General features: G+C 39.6%; 1 protein-coding gene across 12 annotated transcripts in view; it reads right to left on the bottom strand.

Annotated features, from left to right (window-relative positions):
* Positions 1-26731, bottom strand: part of LOC145241644 (myosin light chain kinase, smooth muscle-like) — a 224373-nt gene that overhangs the window by 185839 nt on the left and 11803 nt on the right. The gene's annotated exons all lie outside the window — the stretch shown is intronic.

Genomic DNA, 26731 nt, shown 5'->3' with positions numbered 1-26731 from the left:
TAAGTAAAATATATATACCATGTCGTACGGACTTGACCATGGAAAATCAGATAAATAAACGTGGATTTATAAGACATAAAAAATCCAACTTTGATCGCCCTTCAGGACCCGTAGTGCAGTGGATAGAGACGTTGAATCTCTATGGTTCCAGGTGAGAATTGTCTGAAGGTAGTGGTTTCAACCCTACCCAAAGCGGCCAGAGGCTTACTTGGCCAAAAACGTGGTGAGACGAACAACTACGGAAGCCAGTAATTGCTGAGAATGCAGTTAGGAGATTCAGAGTTCCTATCCCGTCGCAGTTACCACTTGACGAAAGCCAGAGGAATAGTTGGCCGAAATGTCATGAAACGACAACTAAGATAGGGATAATAGTCCGCAATAAATAAATAATCCGAACATGTTGGAAAAATCTTTCCATATAATTCTTTAAAGAAAAAAAAGAAACAGATTTAATTGACTGATTTTAGTTTTTATAATGCTCATATCATTACAAAATTCCAACTTAAAGTTTCAGAGTATCTATTTTTGTTACTATCGAGTTAAAACTTTGTAACAACTAAAAATTGGTTAGAATACACAAACTGAAAGGAAAGGGTTATTTATTTTAATTAGAAAACGTAATATTTTGTCTCCTATAAATAGGACACTGGGTACAAGTGACATATTTTAGAAATCAAGATTTGAAACATTCGTGATAAAATTTACACATTATAGTAAGGAGCAAAGCAGTTCACACAAAGAGTTGCATTACACTTTTGGCAATAAGTTAGTGGTTCCTAATTGCAAGACTTATTTATACAACTTTATACATCATCGAACAACTAGAATTTTAGCAAATTTCGCAAGAATTCTGAAGAGGGTTCCAACAATTCTCAGGAAGAAGTTGATGAATACGAATGAATTTGATCCTTTTTTTCAGAGTAATTTTGTAGTAAACAGTACTTATATATCTATCTATATATAAATACTGTTTAATATTTATGTAATAATATTTTAAGCCTCCCTCTTTGTGTAGAGCACTGTCGCAAATAATCTCACCCGCTACTTAATTGGCTGAAAAATGTGAGGCTCGCTGTTTATTTGTAAATAAGAGGTTTGAGCATTATAAAAGTGGTGGACGAATGTTTGTTTAAAATAGACATTTGGTGAGGTTATTTGCAGGCACTGCTCCCGTGGGTCGATGGGTAGAATTGCCGACTGTCAACGCGATGGTTCTAGGTTCAATCCTCGGCTTGGGAGAGGTGCTAGTCTAGTGGCACCGAGTTGTGATACAACGAAACAGTAGTGTATGTTGATGACTACAAATATATATATATATATATATATATATATATATATATATATATATATTAGAGATTTTAAAACTAAATTATTTGGTGTCCTATTTATAGGACAGTGAAACTTAATGGGTTAATTACAAAATTCCATTCAGAATCCCGAGTTTGACAAAGATTCCCAAATTTGGACAAGATGTGTCACAGAACACAGATGGGCATATGGCAGCTACATGCAAATGACCAAGCCGGGTGAGAGATCATGTCACAGCAAGGAAAAACGAAAAAAAGATTATAAAAAAGAATGTGTGGGCAAGCCGAAAATCATGTCAGTGATTCAAGTGAGCGGTATTCAAGAGATATTTGAGAGACCAGGAATCACATAAGAGAGACGTGGGTGACGTCACAGCTGAGGCGAGAAGTCACACATAGCCATAGAAGGAGGAATAAAGGCCTTTTGTTAAAACTTGAATCAACGAGTTGAAATTCCCCTTCCTTTTTTATGTTTCTAGGCGGAGTCTACAATGTGTTGGGTCTCTACACATTAATGACTACATTACGGATACATATACAGCATAATTCATGTTGACATACTGGTACCTATTGGATCACCAACATTAAGCAATGTTGAGCCTGGTCAGTACTAAAATGGATGACCATTTGGGAATTCCAAGTGCTGTATCTGCTCTCCGCTTATCTCTGCATTGTTTCCAGTCGTCTAGCACTTCTCGTTGCCACTGGACCCAAGCAGTGTGGATTCAAATATTCAAAATAGATCAGTTATTAAGTTTAGGAGTGAATCCTGTACATACAAATATACAGTTTATATATTTGCAGTTATTGGAAAGAAGCTACTGGAATAGGAAGCTGTATTAGAATTAGGTATCAAAACAGTGAATTATGAAGATCACTAGACCAACAAGTCAAACGAACTGGAACAAAGGAAGCAAGGAATAGATCAGACAATTCTGAAGAACACATGCCAAAATATTTATAGAAAAGACTTATACTTACCTAACTTTATATATAGAGAGATATGTATTAACAAATATTTTAAAGTTTGTCATATATATATATATAACAAATTGGCATACTCAGATCAAAATTAAGCAACACTGAGCCTGATTAGTACCAGGTGGGTGACCATTTATAAATACTAGGCACTGTATGTATTCAGGTAAGTGGATGTATATAATACCTCAGGAAGATTAATAAAATTACAAAATTCAAGGTCACCCTTCAGCAAGATTAATACCTGTTAGCTTCCCTATGATATTCTAGCAGGTTACCATAGACATGGTAGATAAAGGGTTAAGGTTAGCTGTATGAAGCCAATAAATTCAAGAAAGGAGAACTCTGTTGAAAATATCGGATAAAGAGAACCCGTTGCCTCTGTATGACAATCTTCTAAAAATGTCACAAACAAAACACTCACTTCCAATAAGTTAGGAGCTAGCACGGAAGTAGCAAGTCTCAGAAAACTGACAAAAAAATATCATCGGGCCTACCGAGAGATAGCAAAATATAACTTTTATATATTTACAAGATGTAAATCTCTCAGCAAAAACAAATATTTGTCAAAAGAGTATTCCATTTTCCAGGCGAATTCCAGATAATCCTTAATTCTATTTTTAAGCAAATCCTTAATATTTTTAGTGAAAAAAGTTTGAGTTGTGGTTAAATGACGATGATCTAAAAATAAAAATAAAATATTGTACACTCCTTGCTCTTTATTTTTTTTAATAGCTATTAACACAAATGGTCAAGAATGATGCATGAAAAGGTCACAGAGTTGACGCGGCCTAAAGTGTTTAATTGTACTTAAAAAAAATAAATACATAAATAACAAGGACATTTGTATTGCTTAATGAAAACAGACTTTATAACTTTAAACGCTTTACATGCATATTTTGTTTTGAATTTAAAAGATTTTTTGCAAGGTATATACATGTGAAGTTTTGAATTAGCAATATTTTTTTTACTAAAAAATTAATATTTTTTTATTAAATATTTCATTCAATTTTGATAGATTCTTTTTAAAAACATATTCTAAAAGAATAACCAAAATAATCGAATTTCTGAAAAAAGAACCTGCCCGCGACTACCGACGGTTCAGCCACTGGAACCTGCCCGCGACTATTGATGGTTCAGCCACTGGAACCTGCCCGCAACTACCAATATTGTACACTATCCGAAGTAGGCGTCTATGCTGGGTTTCTCAACTTTTCTTGAATTTTATAACCAATATCATCATCGTATCAGGCAGATTGCCCAGACAAAATTCATTCTTTCCCTCCAAAGGTCTATCTTTCATGGCCTTAGGAAGATCTTCAAGTTGTAAGCCTGTGTCTTCTATCAAGAATTTTGTATATGTCGTGACAGGTCATCTTACGTTAGCAGTTCCGTGTTTAAGATCCACACAATACCACGTCACTGACAACTTCATCTTTTCTTCTGTAGCACTACTGATGCAATTCTCTATCTATATAAAAGCCAAGTACGTCCAAGGATGGAATACTGTTGCCATATCTGGGCAGGAGCTGCTAAAAACAGCCTATCCTGCCTTGACAGAGTACAAAATAGACTTCGTGGCTTAGTGGGGGATGCCCTTTTCTCTACCCTACAACCTCTCTCCCACAGAAGAGACGTTGCGAGCCTATCCTTGTTTTATCGTTATTTCCATTGGCAGGTGCTCGTTTGAACTCCAATCTCTGGTCCCCCCTCGCCAATCTTTCACGAAAAACACCCGTCTAGCCGAATCCACTGTGAAAAATTTCTCCCACTCTTTATCTGTGCCTAGATCAAAACGTGGATTCCATGAACAAAGCTTCTTTCTTAGAACTGCACGCCTGTGGAACTCTGTTCCGTCTGCCTGCTTCCCACCGGACTACAACTTGGATGTGTTCAAGTCCAATGTTAACAAATTCCTAATGAACCGCCCCCTTAAGTAAACACTTCATCAAATCTCCACACTAACGTAATGTACTTGCAATAACCCTTATCCCTGAGTGGCTCCCGGGCCTTGATAAGTGGTGATCACTGTGTAAAAAAAAACAAAAAAAACAAAAGCAATGTCCAGCATATTGTGTTCTTTCTCTTATTACTGAAGAGATCCTGGACAGCCGACCATACAGAGAGTTGGGTGTGTTTTCCAGTTTAAGTCTAACACTGCTCGGAGCATTCTAGCATAAGTTTCATCTAACTTACTTCCAAGTTTTTCACTGAGTTCATGCTGGTGAACCATAAAGCAGCAGCGTCTCCACTACGGCTCTAAAAAAGTTTTTCTTGATCTGTTTGGAGAGGGCAGATTTCCATATAACTTTCAACCGATTTTAGATAACAATAATAATTCAAAGTGTAGTATCTGTTCTGATACTACCTGTTTATCATTTTCAATCCTCGATCAGTGAAGGAGAAATCGTTTAGACCGAGACAATTTTTATTTTTTCCCCAATCCTTCTTGGAGAGCAGATTCTCCATATAAAACTGACCTTGTGTCCAACTCCATCTCAGGAGAGCAGCAAGTAAATAGGATTTTATTTTTTTTATTGACGTTTCAGCCCAATTTGCAGATCCACTTATTCATGAGGGGATCCTATTTAGGGAGTTGGGTAGAGAGATGTCTGTTCACATTACACTTGAATTTCTGTATATCAGTACAGCCAGGGAAGCAGGGGCCCAGGAGGGAATTCCAAAGTGTAGTAGTCCGTGGGAAAAAGCTATTGAAGTAGAAGGCTTTACAGCATCTAAGCATCTCCAGTGTAAGGGTGGGATTTTGCTGCTTGTTGCAGATATTTATGTTGAAGGGGTACTAGTGCTCAGAGTTCGTTAGAGCACTTGCCCTTGGAATACTCGTAAAACAGGCACAAGGATGCCACATTTCGGTGATGGAACAGAGGTTAGAGTTCAGTAGATAGTTCAGGACCTATTAGGTTGGCGACTTATGACGCAGGAACTAAATCACTCCCCTCTAATACGAGATTCTAGTTAGGCGATGACATACGAACAGCATGAAAAACTTAACAGAAAGAAATAAAGTATTGTTAGAATTTAGAGTGGGGAATCAGTTTCATGTATTTAACGTAAAATGATCCTCATTTATGGGCCATTCCAAATTTTTAAGGCTTGTTCATTAAATTTTTTTTACCAGCTACCCTTAGTCTGACTGGAAAGTTTATTCAATCACACAAACATTAAAAAGCCAACCTCTGACACCCACCGAAACGCACAGAATTTATCTCCCATAGCAATTGTATTCTTAGTATTGCCCCCACAAGTGCTCAGCAGAGTTTCAATCTATGGTCCCTCCGCTCGTCAAACTTTCACGAAAAACACTCGTCTGGCCAAAACAGTTATCAATAATTTCCCACACCATTTATCTGTGTCTGAACCTAAACGTAGATTCCATGAACAAAGCTTCTTTCTTAGAACTGCACGCCTGTGGAACTGTTCCGATTGCCTGCTTTCCAGCTAACTACAATCTGATTGTCTTCAAGTCCAATGTAAACAAGTTCTTGATGAACCATTCCCTTAAGTAATCGAATTTACAAAATTCCAACTACTTATATTTATTACTCTATAATCACATTGACTAACATATATCCTCTAACCCTTATCAAGGCTCGGAGGCCACTTCAGGATAAGTGGTGATTCCTGTGTAAAAAAACAAAACAAAAAAAAACTATAAAGTACTTGGTAAAATTCAGTTGTAAGTGACATTGAAGGTTCAATCCTCAGCGAAGAAATTTGTATAGCGGTTATCATCAGTTGTTGATCAATGATGACAAATCTGATAGCTACAATATAGTTTGACTGTTTTGAATAAAATTTTACTTTTAAAAAGGACTAGATCACCTCCACCTTATTATATGATTATTATTTGGAAATTTCAAAATATTTTCATAAATATTTGAACATTCCATGTTATGACTAGGGCTATGACAACAGCATATTCTTTTCCTTGTTTTGATTTTCAGGTATACATCCATTGATATCTTATGTTTTTATGTAGAGTGATGTGATCCTTAGTTGATTAATTGTGTCTGTGTCAGATATATACTCGAGAGTAAAAACAATGATAAGAATATGTTGTTGTCATAACTCTAGTAATGACTTCTGTTGCTGCTTTTCAAACATACAAAAGGTTCTTAATGATATATAGATAGATCAAGTAGTCAGCATTTATGGCTGCTGCTGCTGCTGCTGCTGCTTTCAAATAAATATCCATGTTCATAGCCTTTTCGCATTGTACTATCGAAAACCTACCAACCGTGCTGGCAGTAGCAATTAATGTAAAAGGAAGAGAGTGGGAACGTATAGTTAAAATACATCTTTTTACTCAAAAAATTCCATGTCAGGAATGATGGCGAATTGGGATTGAGCTTCTAATATTGTAAACAAGGAGTTTAACTTTTAATATTTTTATTTACACATTTAAAATAGGGTATTTAGTTTTAGAGAAGTTATCATTTTTACAGTAAAAAAACAAAACAAGACTAAACACATTAAACAATTTAAAAAAAAAAAAAAAGATTTAAATGTCCAAAGTTATGGATACTGCTGAAACTTTCAAACAACCATGCACCAATATTTATTAAACGTTTGTGATGTTGTAATGGAAACTGCTGTATTAATATTACTCTGCCTAGCCCACAGATAGCAGCAAAAAGGCCATGGTACGTGCAGACAGCAGCAAAAAGACTACAGTATGCACAGACAGAATCAGACTATAGTATATATGAACAGTATTAAATACATTAGATCCAAAGTTTAATTGGAAAACAATGAATATAAAAATAAATTATGTATTTAAATTTTAGAACTCTAGCAAGATATATTAAAACTTATTTAGATTTTTCTGCCATAAAAAAGGCTGAACAGTATATTTAGTTGTAATGTTGTAATATTCTTTTACAATTAAATAGGATAAACATCTCATTTAATGAAGTCGGAGGCAGGTGGACAAATGTTATTTTGATATTGCCTACAAAGGTCAACGAACATAAACGCCATTGTGAATATCACTTTGCCACACAATTTTTTTCTTGTCATGTATTGATTGAGAGAACGTTGTTATAAATAAACTTTTAAAAATAAATAAAAAATGATTCATTGAAAAAAATAAAATAAGATAAATTTAGTAATAAAAGTATTACTGATAAAAGTGCATCTCAGTTGCGTAAATTGCATTAAACCATTACAAAAAATATGTTTTGGAGTAAAATATTATTAGGCCCAAAGACAAAACCATAAAAGCTTCATTTTTTAGTATTATACTTCATTACTAGATTCAAATGTACGACAGTAACATGTTATGTCAAGCATTGGCAGCCATTTTTTTTTAATTATTAGACTTGTATAAAAGCTATTTTTGGTAAACATACACATTAGATCTAAATACTTAAATAAAACCATAAAAAGTTTCAATATTATTATTAAAAATAGTTAAAAATCCTATTAAAAATATCAAAATTAAAGTCTAATAATTTATGCAATTGAAATGTATTTTACCAGTATTTCATTCTACGATTTAAGACATCCATGATCCTGTAACGCTTTATTTAGGAAAGATGAACGTTCCTTATGACCATACAAGTGTAATTGATTTATACCAAGGATAACCTTTGCGTTGGGCAAATATAGTGCTTTTAGAAAATCCATTGACTTGATGTGTTGGGCTTGATTAGATTTCGTACTGAAGATCCATTTACTCATGGATCTGTCATTATGCTGCAGTCAGGAAATAGAGGATTGAGAGAGGGCCAGCATTAACTGCTATATAATATAACACTTCTGTCACAACTGCTATACAAGTTATCTCAGATATAAAGAGAGACAGCATTGCGAAAAAAAAAATGCTTCTCCAGTTTTCACACTCAATTTATCTAGATATACGACTAAAATCTTTTTGCCTCTCATAATATATATGACCTTGTGTGTGTGAGCAGAATGGTCTCCACCAAACTGCTCTGTCAATTTTTGGTCTACAGATTTCAACTTGATATATAGGGGATTTGGACTTATGAAACAAATTCGAATAAGTTTTTAGTTTGTAAAAATAGCTGCTCAGGGGTCAAAATTGAAAAAAAAAAAAAAAAAAAAAAAAAAAAAGGAAGTTGAAAGCATAAGTCGACTTAAAGTGCTCCTTTACGCATGTGCAAATGTATGTGGACTTAATGCAGATAGTAGCGAACAATACTGGAAGGCTAAATGTTTTGGTTTCGATTCTAGCTTCTGGCATTTCCAAAGTCTTAAAAAAAAAAAAAAAAAAAACTCGAAAACACCCAGCATTGACATTTTTTCTATAGAATGAAGGATTTCTTCCGAAATTCATTTTAGGCAACGGAATAAGTCAGACGTGTTTATTTGCTTACACTCCTCACCACTTGAAATGGTTTCGTCTGAGGCCTAGAAAAATGCACAATGTGCTTTACTCACTTTATTAGAGGATGAAGGTGGGGGCCGGGAAGGAGGGGGCCTCTAAAAGGCGAGGTAATCATGTGACTTGCCAGGGAGAGCGGTTCTTACTCTCAGACCTTGAAGATGAACGAGAACAGATAGGAGACATCATTGTTTCAGCAACTCCTGGAAGGGTTAGTGTGGCGGAGACGTTAACGTACAATTAGCTGAAAGTCGGCCTATCTTTTATACATTATCGTCCGACCTTCAATTCTGTCTCTCTCGGACACATGCATTTCAGTTTTCTGTCTTTGTTCTGTTAAAATAAAACTTAAAAACAAACCAGCATCCACAAAGTTTTTTTTATTTTTTTATTTTTTATTTTTTTTTTTATTAATGTCCGAGTTTAACAGTACGTGCATTAACGACAACTCGAGTTACAACAGAAGATGCACAGATGCATCATATTTATACAGCTGCGACGGTAAGCAGTATCTTATGTCTAAATTTTGTTTGACGACATGCATATATTTATTTATATACAAATAAATACACATTGGTTTTTATTATAGAATGGATGGTTTAAATATACCTTTTCTCTTTATCTTTTATTAAATTAACAGCCGAGATATCAAATATTGCGGTAGCATAGATTAAAAAACAAAAATAGTTTAAAAAATGTGTAATATCCTTTGATTTAAAGGGTTATGTTATCTTCTTTTAATAATCCTCCTCCTCCACCTCTTTTCTCTCTTCATTCTATAAAATGGGAGGAGACAGTCGTGAAGTGGTTAACGACGCAAACTGATGACCTGGGTGTCCCAAGTTCAAATCCAGTTCGCTCCACAAAATCACTTACACTTTGAACGTTGGTAATTTTCATGTGGTCCCACCTGACTACAACTTGGATGTCTTCAAGTCCAACATAAACACATTTTTGATGAACTGGCCTCTTAAGTAAGACACTTTATCAAATCTCCAATACTGACGATTACTACGATACTATCCCATTGATTACTGTACACGCAATAACCCTTATCCCGAGTAGCCTCCAGGCCTTTGTAAGTGGTGACCACCATTTAAAAAAAAAAAAAAAAAAAAAAAAAATGTGGTCCCTCCTGTAAGTACCCAACGTTATTTAGAAAGAATTATGACTAGAAAAATATCAGGGAAACCAATGCCAATAATAGAATCTTCAGATTCATACAATATGGATGATGATTCTATAAAATGAAAAGAAAAAAAAAAAAAATTAACTAAATGTTTGATCTGCAGTTTAGATAAAAAAAAGGTTTGAGTGACACCCTAAAGGTCAGAGGTGACCTTAATGCAGAAGTTAATAAAACCATGTGACATCTGGGTGGAGAGGTCTTCAGCCTTTTTCTGGCTGACAATTGAAGCAAGCAGAGTGATTTCCCAGAATTCAAGAAAGAGGATGGGAAGATAAAGGTAATCGGAAAAGCGATTTATCTGCGTTTCTTTCTCTCTTATAAGAAGTCAGTCTGTTTTCTATTTCTGTTTTAAATAAATCCTGTTAAAACCTCAATATAGGCGCACACATGGTGTTTGTCAATAGCTAAAAGGCAATTAGAGTTTTTCGGTGGTGAGGACGATGTTCAATTGGGAAATAAGCAAACTGTAAAAATACAGGAAAATGAAAAAGAAAAAAAATCCCAGAAACCTTTACACCCTCAACCTTCCAAAAATTTAAGAAATTGGTTTCTTTTCATCCATACCCTAAAAAATATATTTTACAAAAAGGAAAAACTATTTTTCTTTTTCACTATAGCCTAAAAAGTTTTACAAAAAGGAAAAACAGTTTTACAAAAAGAAAAAGCATTTTTCTTTTTCACCCTAACCTAAAAACATTTTTACAAAAAGGAAAAAAAACATTTTTCTTTTTCATCCTAACCTAAAAACATTTTTACAAAAAGGAAAAAAAACAAAAACATTGTTTCTTTTCGTGTGTGTGTGTGTGTATATATATATATATATATATATATATATATATACACACACGAAAAGAAACAATGTTTTTTTTTTTAAGCACTCTTAATAACCTTGTTAAATTCACTAGTTATCACTCTGTAGTACCTTTTAATCTTGTGTGTGTGTGTATATATATATATATATATATATATATATATATATATATATATACACACACAAGATTAAAAGGTACTACAGAGTGATAACTAATGAATTTAACAAGATTATTAAGAGTGCTCAATAAAAAAAGAGCAAGATATATTTTATTAATATAAACAAATTCACATGGTTGCGACACTCGACATGCTAATGTTTCAGACAAATGGTTGGTTAAAACTAGAAGTGTTTGTCAGGCAACTTAATAAATGGTTGTTTTCCAGTTTTTGATATGTCGTGTATAACGCTAAGCAAGCGCTCAACAACCACCTGTTCTAGTTGGCGTCGGTTTATAAATATAAGCTATCTGCTCATATGCAAATTATACTTAATTTGCATATCACTACATCTCCCGATAACGGAGGGGCTTTATGTCGCGAGTACTTCTTGTACTTCATTTCGTTCCCTCCTGAATATCTTCCTTTATCTCAATCCTTTTCCTTGGAGATCTGGATCTATCACGTCTTTCCCTATAATCGCAGTGCTCCTCCTGCATATTCTGATCTTCCTCTTCTACCTCGTCCCTCTCTACTTCTTCCTCCGCAGTATCATTCTGCAGTAACTCTTCTGTTACGTCAATAATGGGCAGCTCTGAAGGCATTTCCTCATCCGATTGTTCTCCTTGGGATCTTATTTGGTCAGCATGAGCTAGAACACTGTTTCCATTTTCTTTATTTAATATTGCAGTATTATGTCCTTTCTGCATAATAAATTCTGCTGTCTCGGCTTCTGTATTCCGATTTCTTTGTACCACATCTTTTGATTTGTGGGATATGACATAGTTAAAGGGGACCTTAATTGTCTGCCCATTAAGGCAGATGGACTTTCTGGCCTGCTTGCATGCGGAATTGTTCTATAACTTAGTAACAGTCTTGGTAGGAAAGCATTGATTTTCTCCTTCTGTTGCACGCATGCTTTTATGCTCTTCTTTACTGTCAGGACCATCCTTTCCGCTATCCCATTACTTTGAGGGTGGTAGGGAGGGGTCTTGTAAAATCTGCATCCTATTTTTCTTAGCCATTCATCCAAATAAGTATCTGCAAATTCTGGTGCGTTATCCGTCACCAATGTTCTCAGTATCCCGTTTCTCAAAAATATTACTCTTAATATTTGTTTTACGGTGGTACTTTTTTTATCAGGTACTCTAACCACTTCAGGCCAACCTGAATTTGCACCTACAAATATTAATAGTCCCATCCCATTGACTTAGGTTTAATCCATGTTTTGCTTCTTGGGGCCACACATGTATTTTCTTTTGCTTCAAATTCCAGAGTTCTGTGCATTTTTTGCATCTTTTTACGTAGTCCTCTACATCTCTTGAGTACCTTGCCCACCATGCTTCCAATTTTAATCTTCTTTGCGTAGCTGCCACTCCACAATGTACGTCATCGTATACACTTTTTATAACTTGTCTCCTCTGTGTTTCTGGGGGAACTACCAAGTATCCATTACATATAACCCCCGTTTTCTATAGTCAATTTAGGTCTTATTTCTTTGAATGGTCTTTCAGCCATTGAACAATTTCCCCAACGATTCTCTTTTATCCTCAACACTATTCTGTTTAACACTGGGTCATTTGTAGTTTCAGTAGCCATTTTATCTACAGATATTACATCGGTTTTACAAGGTGCAGGAATGTGTCTTCAAATTCCTAGTCATTTTTTTTCCTTATCCTCTCTATAAAACCTCAATCTAGATAAAGCCTCAATGTGCGGTATTGTATTCCTTTTAACATACTCAGTGTTAAAAGTCGAATGCCATCAGTCTAATCGTCCAACGTAATATTCTGGATGTTGCAACATCCAGAATATTACGTTGGACGATTATTCTTTTTTTTCTTGAGTTGAAAATCAATTCCAGTAATCTGTGATCACTTTTCAACAAGAATTTTTTTCCCCATCACGAACTGTCTTGCTCTATCCGTTGTCAACACTATGGCTAGTGCCTCCCTTTCTATATTTGAATAATTGTATTCAGTCGTTGTTAATCTCCTCGATAAGTACATTACGAGATGACCATCTTGTGACAAAATACTGGATACGGAATGCTCACTAGCGTCAGTAGTTAGAGTTATGTCCTTAGGATAAAAAATTTGTACTATTGGCTTTTTCGCCAGAATCTGTTTTAAGTTTTCAAAAGCTTTCTGTTGGTGTTCTAACCAAATGAATTCCGCATTTTTTTCTTAACTTTGAAAATGGTTCTGTCAACTCATTATATTTTGGTACATATTTTCTATAAAAATTTACCAAACCCAAGAAGAACTCCAACTCTTTTTTATTTTATGTTGTAGCCACTTTTAGAATTTTCTCTATTAGTACTTTATCTGGAGAGATCCCTTCCTTTGATCCCAAAAATGATATTTTATTACTGTTGGTTACACACTTTTTTGTATTTACTGTTATACCAACGTCTCTTAGCTGGTTCAGTATATTTTCATTTTTTTTTCATTTAAATCTCCAACACAAATATCGTCTTGATAACATATGGTATTTTCAACATTTCCTATTACTTTTTCAATAGCTTTTTGAAAAATTGCACTTGCCGTTTTTATGCCATACGACATCCTTTTTGACCTTAACAGGCCTTTAAGTGTGCTTATCGTCGTCACTTCTTGAAAATTTTCATCTATGGGAATTTGGTGGTAAGCTGATTTTAGGTCTATCTTCGAAAATACTTTCATTCCGGCAAGTTTATGTAAAGCTACTTCTACATTCGGAATAGGGTACGAGTCAACGCAAACTTTATTGTTCACCCCTATTTTATAATCTCCACAAGTTCTCAAGTCACCATCTTTTTTTTTTAATACCACAATGGGTGATGCCCATTTACTTCCTCCTGAAGGGGCAGGTTCTAATAAATCTTCCTTTATTAACTTTCTCAACTTTGCTATTTTCTAACGGTAATAAATGCACTGGTACTTTTCTCGCTTCATAGTATGTGGGGGGGGGGCATTTTCTTTTAATTTCAGGCTAGCTTCATAATTTTTTAATTTTCCTGTGTTTTTCCCCCCATTTCTATCTCATTAATCAACTTCGTGAATTTATTTTTAATACATCATAACCCAATAGTCCATGCGTTTTTTTTTTCCATTTTGTAACTATAATTGGGTACTACTTCATATTTTTCTTTTAGTTCTATTTAACCTTCAAAGTAACCCATAATTGCTATAATCGAGCCATCAAACTGATGTAATTGTACGTTGTTTTTTTTTTAAATGCGGTTTTTCCATTTTTTCCCCACAAATTTCTGGGAATTATTGTTACTTCACTGCCAGTATCAGCATTTCAACAACACAATTGTTGATTTTCATTTTTATTTTTGTATCTCCATTCCTTGATCCAGTATTTTGTATATTATCCTCTTGACATTAAAAATTTGTATATTTTCATCCTCTATTCTTTCCACATTTTTCGTTTTACATACTTTTTTGAAGTGATTCTTTTTAAAACACTTTGAACATGTTTTTTTCAAATGCTGGCCATTTTTCTTTTTTCCTTTCGTGAATTTTTCCACAGTAAGTACATTTTTTTTCTTTTCGTTTCTGCCGTATACGTGTCAGCCATTATTTTCTCATAAATTTTTTTTTTTATATTTTGGTTGTAGGTATGTATTAATTCCTGCTGTTGCATAAGTTCTAGTCATAAATTCAAGGGAATGTTTGTAAGTTGTAACTGTTCCATTAGCTTATATCTATGTGCTGAATTATGCATACCTTCAATTAATCTTGGTTGGATTAACTCTTCTTCTGTTGTCTGTTCTTAGTTTTTCGAATTCACAATATTTACTCGCACTTCTTAACCGGTGTAAATATTTTACTATCGGTTCATCCACTTCCTGCTTCATTGCCATAAACTTGGTCCTTTCTGCAATCACCAGCCTTTTTTTTTTGGCCTCATGTTTCCCTTGATAACCTGACTTATTTCTTCGAAAATCATTTCTTCTAGTTCTCGAGGGTAAACCATTGTAGCAACCTTCATAATTGCTTCACAAACAGCGTTAGCCATGAACAAGTCGGTGATTTCATTCTCCCCTCCTTGTTTTTTGTTGTCTTTCAACTTTTTGCTTCTCACATTAGCAGCAAAGCAACGCATTCAAGTATCTACGTATTCCAGGTCTTCAAAGACCAGAGAATATTCTATCGGCAACGCCATTGATATGTCGTGTATAACAACCACCTGTTCTAGTTGGTGTCGGTTTATAAATATGAGCTATTTGCTCATATGTAAATTATACTTAATTTGCATATCACTACAATAGGTATTTATAAAAGATTGTCAGAAATGTGCTTGTCTCATTTGGAAAATGTATCAAAATGAATACAATTCCAAATTTATCACAAATCTTATTGTTGGCTGGTTTTTGATCCTGAAAGAGTATTTTATTTTATTTTTAACTCCTTACATCAAATGGCTTCATGCCTTGTCTGAAGCGATTTCCATTTAAAAAGATCTAACTAAAGATTCTAATGAAAGTAAACAAAATAACTAATGTCTTGGCTTTGGTGCAATGTGAAATCTAATCAAACCCAACAGAGGATTTGCTAAAACCTCTACACTTACCCAGATAACTTATAGAAGTTATCCTAAGGATCAATCGGTTATGCTGGTATGATCATGTGGAGTATTTATTCTTCTGCAAAAAGCATGGATATCTTGAATCGCAGGAGGATTGGCTGGCCAAAGAAAACGGAAGCAAATGATTGGATAAGGTTTTACAGAATGGAATTCGAAGACTGGTGACTCACTGAACTTTAGGAACTGCCGAGTGAGCTTGTGTAATATCAAAAAAATTCTGACCTCTGGGCAAGGGAAAAGTGATATTATATGATAAAAAGAAGAAGAAGAAGAAGAAGAAAACAAACTTTTGTATTATTTAAAGGTAGATTCCATGAACAAAACTTCTTTCTTAGAAGTGCACGCCTGTGGAACTCTCTTCCGTTTGCCTGTTTCCTACGGTTCAGTATATTTTCATTTTTTTTCTTTAAATCATCTTCATTTAAATCTCCAACACATATATCGTATTGATAACAGATGGTATTTTCAACTTGTCCTATTACATTTACAATAGCTTTTTGAAAAATTGCACTTGCCGTTTTTATGCCATACAGCGTCTTTTTCCACCTTAATAGGCCTATACGTGTGTTTATGGTCGTCACTTCTTTAAAATTTTTATTTATGTGAATTTGGTGGTAAGCTGATTTTAGGTCTATCTTCGAAAATACTTTCATTCCGGCAAGTTTATGTAAAGCTACTTCTACATTCGGAATAGGGTACGAGTCGACGCAAACTTTATTGTTCACCCCTATTTTATAATCTCCACAAGTTCTCAAGTCACCATCTTGTTTTTTTAATACAACAATGGGTGATGCCCATTTACTTCTTCCTGAAGGGGCATGTTCTAATAAGTCTTCCTTTATTAAGTTTCACAACTTTGCTATTACTAACGGTAATAAATGCACTGGTACTTTTCTCGCTTCATAGTAGGAGGGGGGGACATTTTCTTTTAATTTTAGGCTAGCTTCATAATTTTATAATTTTCCTGTTTTTTCCATTTCTATCATTAATCAACTTCATTGAACTTATTTTTAATACGTCATTCCCCAGTAGTCCATGCGTTTTTCGGCAATTTGTAACTATAATGGGTACTACTTCATATTCTTTTTTAAGTTCTATTGAACCTTCAAAGTTATCCATAATTGCTATAATGGAGCCATCAACCTGATGTAATCGTACGTTGCTTTTTCTTAAAACGGTTTTCCTATTTTTTCCCACACATTTCTGTGTATTATAGTCACGTCACTGTCAGTGTCTATTTGCATTTCCAAACACAATTGTTGATTTTCATTTTTTATTTTTGTATCTCCATTCTTAGATCGAGTATTTTATATATTATCCTAAGCATTAAAAGTTTATCTATTTTCATTCTCTATTCTTTCCACATTTTTCGTTTTACATATTTCTTTGAAGTGATTCTTTTTTAAGCACTTTGAACATGTTTTTCCAAGTGCTAGACATTTTTCTTTTTTCATTTCATGAATTTTTCCACAGTATGTACAATTTTTTCTTTTCGTTTTTACCGTATACGTTTCAGCCATTATTTCTTCATAGGATTTTTTTTAATTTTGGTTGTAGGTATGTATTAATTGCTGCTTTTATATAAATTCTACACAAATATTCAAGGGCATGTTTGTAAGTTGTAACTGTTCCATTAGCTTATATCTATGTGCCGAATTATGCATAACTTCAATTAATCTTGGTTGGATTAACTCTTTTTCTGTTGTCTGTTCTTAGTTTTCCGAATTCACAGTATTTACTCGCACTTCTTAACCGGTGTAAATATTTTACTATCGGTTCATCCACTTATGAACTTCATTGCCATAAACTTGGTCCTTTCTGCAATCACCAGTCTTTTCTTCGACCTTCTGTTTCACTTGATAACCTGACTTATTTCTTCGAAAATCATTTCTTCTAGTTCTTAGTAGCAACCTTCATAATTGCTTCACAACCAGCATTAGGCATGAACAAGTAGGCGATTTCATTTTCCCCTCCGCTGTTTTTGTTGTCTTTCAACCTTTTGCATCTCGCATTAGCAGCGAAGCAACGAATCCATGTATCTACGCATTCTGGGTTTTCAAAGACCAGAGAGTATCCTATCGGTGACACCATTGATATGTCGTGTATAACGCTAAATAAACGTTCAGCAACCAGCCTACCAGCCTGTTCTAGTTAGTGTCAGTTTATAAATATGAGCTACCTGCTCATATGTAAATTATACTTAATTTGCATATGACTACAGCTTCCCTCAAGAACACACACATATATATATATGTATATGACGTAAAATGGGGGGGGGGTTCACCTCAAATACACAAACGGAATGTTCAAGAAAGATTATCGCTACAGTCCTCTGTCTCTTCTCTCTTGGCTGGCCGGGAATCATCTCCCAGCACCCAGAAATGAACATCGTTTTATAGGTTCCATCTTCACGCACACACGAGATTATGCGAGAACGGACGAAATAAAAATGCTGGCCGCCATGTTTGTTCTTCCTTTTCTTCGCCTGTACTCACTCGCTGAGCACCCACGGTAAGATTTCTCTTTCTTGCTTCTAACCACATGCCTCCCTGATCTCAAGATCACATTTCATAGTCTCTCATCCACTGTGGCGGTCGCCCCTCTCTACTTGGCCTCTGAGGTGTCTCGTCCTCCTCCTGTGGCTGCACACTCCCCTCCACTGCTTCGCCCTCAACTGGTCTGACGTCAAGAATGTGCCTCGGGACTCCTTCCACCACAATGTTGTTACTAGTGTTCCTCCCAGTTACGCGACCCCTACTCCATTGTGTGGTGCAGCGCGCCCCCGGTGGCTTCACCCATACCTCGTCCCCGAGTTTAATTGTCCCTGTGGCCTCTACTTCTCGGTTTGCCGGCTCCACCCTGGGATGCCTCCAGGAATATGCAAACATTGACAGTTGCGGGACCGTCTCTGGTACTTGTCCCAGTTTAGGCGACATGTTATACCAGAAGACGGCTTGCTCAGGTGAGGTGCCTCCTCTTTCCGCAACTGCCTTTATGGTGCGGTGGTTTCTCTCTACGATCCCGTTGCCACTAGGTCTGTAGGCAGCTCTGAAAAATTGTTGGATCTTCCATTTCTTCAGTACTTCTGTCACTGCTACTGACTTGAACACAGTCCCGTTGTCGGTTAACAACTCTTCCACGGGGCCTCGCTCCAAAAACACCTCATCAAAGATTGCCGCTATTTCATTGCCTGTTCCTCCACGTAGCTTCTTCCATAGGGCAAATCGCCCGGGCCCACAGTCAATCATGGTAAGGTAAAGTCCACCCCTGTAATGGGTGACATCGCATGCCAGTCTCTCCCAGGTCCCACTCACCTCCAATTGGCCAGCTTCATGCGTGCTTGGAGCAGGATCAATCGACTGACATCTGTCGCATGTCCTGACCACTTGCCTCACCTGCTCCTTGGTGATCCTTGGGTCGACTTTTTTCACTAAGTACCAAGTCCTCTCTACCCCCATATGGTGCAAATTGTGCAGTTCTCGCACACCAACATCATCTAGATCCGATGCAGCAACAACATCTTTCTTTGGCAACAGCCAACTCTTCTTCACTCTCGTGAGAGCATCTGCTCGGTTCTTTTCAGAAGCAACCATGTCTACGCGAAGCTTCAAACAAAACTCTTGCATCAGCTCAGCCAGCACCCCAAGCCTGCGCTTCACTAACATAGCGTGTCTCTTTATGTAGCTGCATGCTGGTCTAAGCCAGCTAGCAATGGGGTAATGTCCGATCAACTTTCCGCATATGGAACAAAAGTTCACGTCTGTTGAGCTCTTGCTTCAGTTGTGGGATTTCGTTTCCCCTGCGAAACTCTAGGCCGCCTGACGCACCTCGTTTCAGTTTTAGGCCCAAAGCAGCCCCTCCGTCTTATTTTTCCGGCTCTTTGGCGACCAACCCAAACTTCTTCAAATGAGCTACCACCTCCTTGGCAGTTACCACAGTTTCATTCACCAGAATGTCGTCTATGTATGAGCTCACTACCCCATCTCCCTTTCCCATTGTCTCCAGAATCTTCCTGAGGATAGTTGACAATCTTGGGTGCCGAATTTAACCCGAACCCTACTCGTGTAAGGCAGTAGGTTTTGCCTTTGTACTTGACTAACTGATATTTCCAGAGCTTCTTGGCAACATGGAGTTGCAAATAGGCAGATTTTAGATCTACCAATGTAGATGCGCCATTCATCTGCCTCCATTCCCTAATGGTCTCACTGCACACATCTACGGTGTCGCCTCCCGTATGGCACTTAACATGGCCGTTCAGCTCTCGGAAATCCAGGACCGGTCTTACTTTCCCTTTAGTTGTTTGCAGAACGGCCATCAACGGCAAAATGCCCGACTCCACATCATCCGTCCAAGGCATCAGTATCCCTTCCTCAATCCATCGGTCGACTTCCTGCTCAAACTCCTTTCTCGCCCCTCCTCTAAGCGAATTTGTGTAGCACGCCACCCTGTTTGTCAGCGATGGCGCTTGATGTTTCCATGCCCACTCCACCGTCCACCGCTCTCCATCGAATTCGGCTCGGAAGTCCTGATCTTTGATCGACAATTTTCTTTCTTCCCCGGCCTTGTTGATCCCTCTGGGAGCGTTCTCCGTCACCGCGCACTCAGCTAGTCCGAACCTCACATTGTCACATGTGATGGTAACACCTCCAAGGCGGCATATAACATCCATTCCAATGATGGCTTGGACACCAGGCACCAGGCGATCAGTGACAATTGCATGGACCCTCATCTGACGTTCAGCAATATCAATAGTGACGGTCTTCTTCCCTCGACACTTCACTCGCGACCCATCGAATGCCACTACTTCACCCTTCCCTTTCCATCTTCCGACCAGGGTAGTGTGCACCATGGTAGTGGTGCAGCCAGTGTCAATCAAGGCCATAATTTCCCGTCCTTCCACCGCAATCTTCTGTTTGGGCATCTGCTGCGGGTGCGCCTCTATTCTCGAATCGGGGCGGCCGCTGGCGCGTCGGCCTCCCCTCGCCAGTTTCCCGAACTTGTGCATTTTACCGCTAAATGGCCTCTTCGATTGCATTTGTAACACACTGTCCGTTGCAAGAACTTCCTGCAGTCTCTTCTCATGTGTGGTCCCCCGCATTCGAAGCATGCGATCCCCGGGTTTGGCAGATTCCTGCCCACATCCTGCTGTACCGTTGCTGTCGTTCCTCCAGGCTCCGTGGGCTGGGTGCTCACTAAAATTTTCGCAGTTCTAAGCAGCTCACTCACATCCAGCATCTCCACCCCCGGTACCTGCTGCAACCTTTTCGATATTTCTTCCGGGAACCCGGTAACAAAAGTCATCTTGACTACGTGACTCGTGGCATGTCCTCTGATGCCCGACAACTCAACCAATCTCCTTATCTCATTCGCATAGACATCCACAGATTCACCAGTCCACCTCTTCTCTTTCAACTTATTAAAGGCCTCGAAAGGCCCCTCTGCGAAAACTTCGATCAGTCGACCCTTGATGGCGTCTGCATCACCCTGTTCCCGCTCGCTGAGCTCCAAATAGAGGGCCAGTGCGTCCCCTTCCAGAAACAGTGGTATTACTGCGGCCACATCATCCAGCTTCTGAATCCTTGCTACAAGGTCCACTTTTTTAAGCCACGCCACCACATCACCGTCGCCATTAAAAGGCTTAATCATATTGCTTAAACCTGCGTTGGCCATCGCCGAAATAGCTTGACGTAAAATGGGGGGGGGGGGGTTTCACCTCAAATACACAAACGGAATGTTCAAGAAAGATTATCGCTACAGTCCTCTGTCTCTTCTCTCTTGGCTGGCCGGGAATCATCTCCCAGTACCCAGAAATGAACATCGTTTTATAGGTTCCATCTTCACGCACACACGAGATTATGCGAGAACGGACGAAATAAAAATGCTGGCCGCCATGTTTGTTCTTCCTTTTCTTCGCCTGTACTCACTCGCTGAGCACCCACGGTAAGACTTCTCTTTCTTGCTTCTAACCACAGTATATATATATATATATATATATATATATATATATACACACATACTTTGATTTACCCTAAACAAAGCACATTGCCACCGAGACGTAAGAAACTATTTTAAGTTCGAGGTCATACCTTAAGTGGCATTCTAAGTGTGGCTTTATATAGAGATGCTTGTTCACATTACATTTAAATTTCTGCATATTGGTACAGTCACAAAAAAAAGAAAAGAATTCCAAAGATTAGCAGTACGAAGGCAGAAACAAAGTAGAAAACCTTCCAACATTTGGGGATCTCTACAGTGTAGATATGGGGTTTTGTTGATTGTGAAGTCGATCGAGGGTATTTACATTGAGGGGGTAGCAAGTGCAATAGCGTTGCTGCAATGAGACGAGGAGATGAAGCTTGGTAAATGGTGGTGAATCTATTAGATGAGGAGCTCTTTTTGTGTACCGTGTTCAAATCATTTGCAATGTACAGACTTTGGCCATCCGTACCTATTAAATTCTGATTTTTGTTTTGAGGTGATATAAGAAATCCTTCAGTGCTAACAAGGATTATTTCCTCTTCTGGCAGGAGTTACAAGTTTTTAATTAACCCAAATAGATACTCTTTGGTATTTGTATAAACTAGTTAGATTGGTCTTTCCAGTAACGATAAAGATAAGAAAAGTAAAAGTAAAAAGAAAAGGAAAAAACGAAGGAAAAAGAAAACCGAAGAAAAGTGGAAAGAAAAAAAGAAAGGAGAAACAGAAAGAACAGGAAAAACAAAACAAAAAAAAAATCAGAAAAAAAAAAAGAAAATGTAAAGAAAGAAAATGAAAATAAAATAAAAAAAAGAAAAAAAGAAGCCTAACCAAGAATTGCTATCTTTACATGTCTGAAGAAAAAAAAAAAAAAAAAAAAAGGCGACAAAATAAAATTAGAATTGGCCTGAAACCAAATCAGATTTTCTACATCCGTCTTTCAAGAGGCGCATTCCAATTTTGATAGTCATTGTTAAAAACAAAGGAAAAAGGAGTAAAATGAAAATAAAATTAATCGCAAATATGTGAGAGCTATCCACTTATGAATATATTCAAACATATGCAGAGAATGTAGGAATGAAATTACAAAACACAAGCTAGGAAAAAAGGGACCCATGAGGTCATCCACTGAGCTCAGGGTAAATTGGTTGGATAAGATAAAAATATGAGTTTGAAAAAAAACAAAAACAAAGAAAAAAACAATAAGATTTTTGTTTTTAATATTAAAAAATTAAATTAGTCGTTTGTTCTCACTGTGTATAATTAAATTATATATTAATTCAATATATTTTTGTTTATTATGAAATATCCCTAACTTTTACTTTTGTTCATTGCTTGATTACCTTTGATCATTAGAAAAAGCATGTGCATGAGAGAGAGGAAGAGAAAAAAGAAGCAAGTGCGAGAGAGAAAGAGAGAGAAGCGAAAGAGAGAGAAGCGCAGGGCGCGAGGGAGATATCGAAGCACACGAGGAAGGAAGGGAGAGAAGGACATGAGGGAGGGAGGGAGAGAGAGAGAGAAGCGAAAGAGAGAGAAGCGCAGGGCGCGAGGGAGATATCGAAGCACACGAGGAAGGGAGGGAGAGAAAGAGAGAGAAGCACACGAGGGAGGGAGAGAGAGAGAGAGAGAAGCACACGAGGGAGGGAGGGAGAGAGAGAGAGAGAAGCACACGAGGGAGGGAGGGAGAGAGAGAGAGAGAAGCACACGAGGGAGGGAGGGGAGAGAGAGAGAGAGAGAAGCACACGAGGGAGAGAGGGAGAGAGAGAGAGAGAAGCAACACGAGGGAGGGAGGGAGGGAGAGAGAGAGAAGCACACGAGGGAGAGAGGGAGGGAGAGAGAGAGAAGCACACGAGGGAGAGAGGGAGGGAGAGAGAGAGAAGCACACGAGGGAGAGAGGGAGGGAGAGAGAGAGAAGCGCACGAGGGAGAGAGGGAGGGAGGGAGAGAGAAGCGCACGAGGGAGAGAGGGAGGGAGAGAGAGAGAAGCGCACGAGGGAGAGAGGGAGGGAGAGAGAGAAGCACACGAGGGAGAGAGGGAGGGAGAGAGAGAAGCACACGAGGGAGAGAGGGAGGGAGAGAGAGAGAAGCACACGATAGAGAGAGGGAGGGAGAGAGAGAGAGAGAAGCACACGAGAGAGAGAGGGAGGGAGAGAGAGAAGCACACGAGGGAGAGAGGGAGGGAGAGAGAGAGAGAGAGAAAAGGTGCGAGGGAGGGAAGAGAGAGAGAGAGAGAAAGAAGGTGCGAGGGAGGGAGAGAGAGAGAGAGAAAGAAGGTGCGAGGGAGGGAGAGAGAGAGAGAGAAAGAAGGTGCGAGGGAGGGAGAGAGAGAGAGAGAAAGAAGGTGCGAGGGAGGGAGAGAGAGAGAGAGAAAGAAGGTGCGAGGGAGGGAGAGAGAGAGAGAGAAAGAAGGTGCGAGGAAGGGAGAGAGAGAGAGAGAAGGTGCGAGGAAGGGAGAGAGAGAGAGAAGGTGCGAGGAAGGGAGAGAGAGAGAGAAGGTGCGAGGAAGGGAGAGAGAGAGAGAAGGTGCGAGGAAGGGAGAGAGAGAGAGAAGGTGCGAGGAAGGGAGAGAGAGAGAGAAGGTGCGAGGAAGGGAGAGAGAGAAGGTGCGAGGAAGGGAGAGAGAGAAGGTGCGAGGAAGGGAGAGAGAGAAGGTGCGAGGAAGGGAGAGAGAGAGAGAGAAGGTGCGAGGAAGGGAGAGAGAGAGAGAGAAGGTGCGAGGGAGGGAGGGAGAGAGAGAGAGAGAGAGAAGGTGCGATGAAGGCAGGGAGAGAGAGAGAGAGAGAGAAGGTTCGATGAAGGGAGAGAGAGAGAAGGTGCGAGGAAGGGAGAGAGAGAGAGAAGGTGCGAGGAAGGGAGAGAGAGAGAGAAGGTGCGAGGAAGGGAGAGAGAGAGAGAAAAGGTGCGAGGAAGGGAGAGAGAGAGAGAAAAGGTGCGAGGAAGGGAGAGAGAGAGAGAGAGAGAAAAGGTGCGAGGAAGGGAGAGAGAGAGAGAGAGAGAAAAGGTGCGAGGGAAGGGAGAGAGAGAGAGAGAAAAGGTGCGAGGAAGGGAGAGAGAGAGAGAGAAAAGGTGCGAGGAAGGGAGAGAGAGAGAGAGAAAAGGTGCGAGGAAGGGAGAGAGAGAGAGAGAAAAGGTGCGAGGAAGGGAGAGAGAGAGAGAGAAAAGGTGCGAGGAAGGGAGAGAGAGAGAGAAAAGGTGTGAGGAAGGGAGAGAGAGAGAGAGAGAGAAAAAAGGTGCGAGGAAGGGAGAGAGAGAGAGAGAGAAAAAAGGTGCGAGGAAGGGAGAGAGAGAGAGAGAGAGAGAAAAAAAGGTGCGAGGAAGGGAGAGAGAGAGAGAGAGAGAAAGAAAAGGTGCGAGGAAGGGAGAGAGAGAGAGAGAGAGAAAAGGTGCGAGGAAGGAAGAGAGAGAGAGAGAGAAGGTGCGAGGAAGGGAGAGAGAGTAAGAGAGAGAAAGGTGCGAGGAAGGGAGAGAGAGTAAGAGAGAGAAGGTGCGAGGAAGGGAGAGAGAGTAAGAAGAGAGAAGGTGCGAGGAAGGGAGAGAGAGTAAGAGAGAGAAGGTGCGAGGAAGGGAGAGAGAGTAAGAGAGAGAAGGTGCAAGGCAGGGAGAGAGAGAGAGAAGGTGCGAGGAAGGGAGAGAGAGAGAGAAGGTGCGAGGAAGGGAGAGAGAGAGAGAAGGTGCGAGGAAGGGGAGAGAGAGAGAGAGAAAAGGTGCGAGGAAGGGAGAGAGAGAGAGAGAAAAGGTGCGAGGAAGGGAGAGAGAGAGAGGAGAAAAGGTGCGAGGAAGGGAGAGAGAGAGAGAGAAAAGGTGCGAGGAAGGGAGAGAGAGAGAGAGAAAAGGTGCGAGGAAGGGAGAGAGAGAGAGAGAAAAGGTGCGAGGAAGGGAGAGAGAGAGAGAGAAAAGGTGCGAGGAAGGGAGAGAGAGAGAGAGAAAAGGTGCGAGGAAGGGAGAGAGAGAGAGAGAAAAGGTGCGGAGGAAGGGAGAGAGAGAGAGAAAAGGTGCGAGGAAGGGAGAGAGAGAGAGAGAAAAGGTGCGAGGAAGGGAGGGAGAGAGAGAGAAAAGGTGCGAGGAAGGGAGAGAGAGAGAGAGAGAAAAGGTGCGAGGAAGGGAGAGAGAGAGAGAGAGAGAGAGAGAGAAGGTGCGAGGAAGGGAGAGAGAGAGAGAAGGTGCGAGGAAGGGAGAGAGTAAGAGAAGGCGAGAGGAAGGGAGAGAGAGAGAGAGAGAGAGGAAGGAGAGAGAGAGGGTGCGAGGAAGGAGAGAGAGAGAGAGAAGGTGCGAGGAAGAGAGATAGAGAGAGAGAAGGTGCGAGGAAGAGAGATAGAGAGAGAGAAGGTGCGAGGAAGGGAGATAGAGAGAGAGAAGGTGCGAGGAAGGGAGAGAGAGAGAGAGAAGGTGCGAGGAAGGGAAGGAGAAGGAGAGAGAGAAGGAGGGGAGAGTGCGAGGAAGAGAGAGAGAGAGAGAGAGAAGGTGCGAGGAAGGGAGAGAGAGAGAGAGAAGGTGCGAGGAAGGGAGAGAGAGAGAGAGAAGGTGCGAGGAAGGGAGAGAGAGAGAGAGAAGGTGCGAGGAAGGAGAGAGAGGAGAGAGAGAAGGTGCGAGGAAGGGAGAGAGAGAGAGAGAAGGTGCGAGGAAGGGAGAGAGAGAGAGAGAAGGTGCGAGGAAGGGAGAGAGAGAGAGAGAAGGTGCGAGGAAGGGAGAGAGAGAGAGAGAAGGTGCGAGGAAGGGAGAGAGAGAGAGAGAAGGTGCGAGGAAGGGAGAGAGAGAGAGAGAAGGTGCGAGGAAGGGAGAGAGAGAGAGAGAAGGTGCGAGGAAGGGAGAGAGAGAGAGAGAAGGTGCGAGGAAGGGAGAGAGAGAGAGAGAAGGTGCGAGGAAGGGAGAGAGAGAGAGAGAGAAGGTGCGAGGAAGGGAGAGAGAGAGAGAGAAGGGTGCGAGGAAGGGAGAGAGAGAGAGAGAAGGTGCGAGGAAGGGAGAGAGAGAGAGAGAAGGTGCGAGGAGGAGAGAGAGAGAGAGAAGGTGCGAGGAAGGGAGAGAGAGAGAGAGAAGGTGCGAGGAAGGGAGAGAGAGAGAGAGAAGGTGCGAGGAAGGGAGAGAGAGAGAGAGAAGGTGCGAGGAAGGGAGAGAGAGAGAGAGAAGGTGCGAGGAAGGGAGAGAGAGAGAGAGAAGGTGCGAGGAAGGGAGAGAGAGAGAGAGAAGGTGCGAGGAAGGGAGAGAGAGAGAGAGAAGGTGCGAGGAAGGGAGAGAGAGAGAGAGAAGGTGCGAGGAAGGGAGAGAGAGAGAGAGAAGGTGCAGAGAGAGAAGGGGCGAGGAAGGGAGAGAGAGAGAGAGAAGGTGCGAGGAAGGGAAGAGAGAGGTGCGAAGAAGGAAGGGAGAGAGA

Source organism: Euprymna scolopes, chromosome 20 (genome assembly GCF_053919585.1).
Source record: "Euprymna scolopes isolate OS-2025 chromosome 20, ASM5391958v1, whole genome shotgun sequence".
In the NCBI taxonomy this organism is placed as follows: Eukaryota; Metazoa; Mollusca; class Cephalopoda; order Sepiida; family Sepiolidae; genus Euprymna; species Euprymna scolopes.
This window is presented reverse-complemented; position numbering and strand designations above follow the sequence as displayed.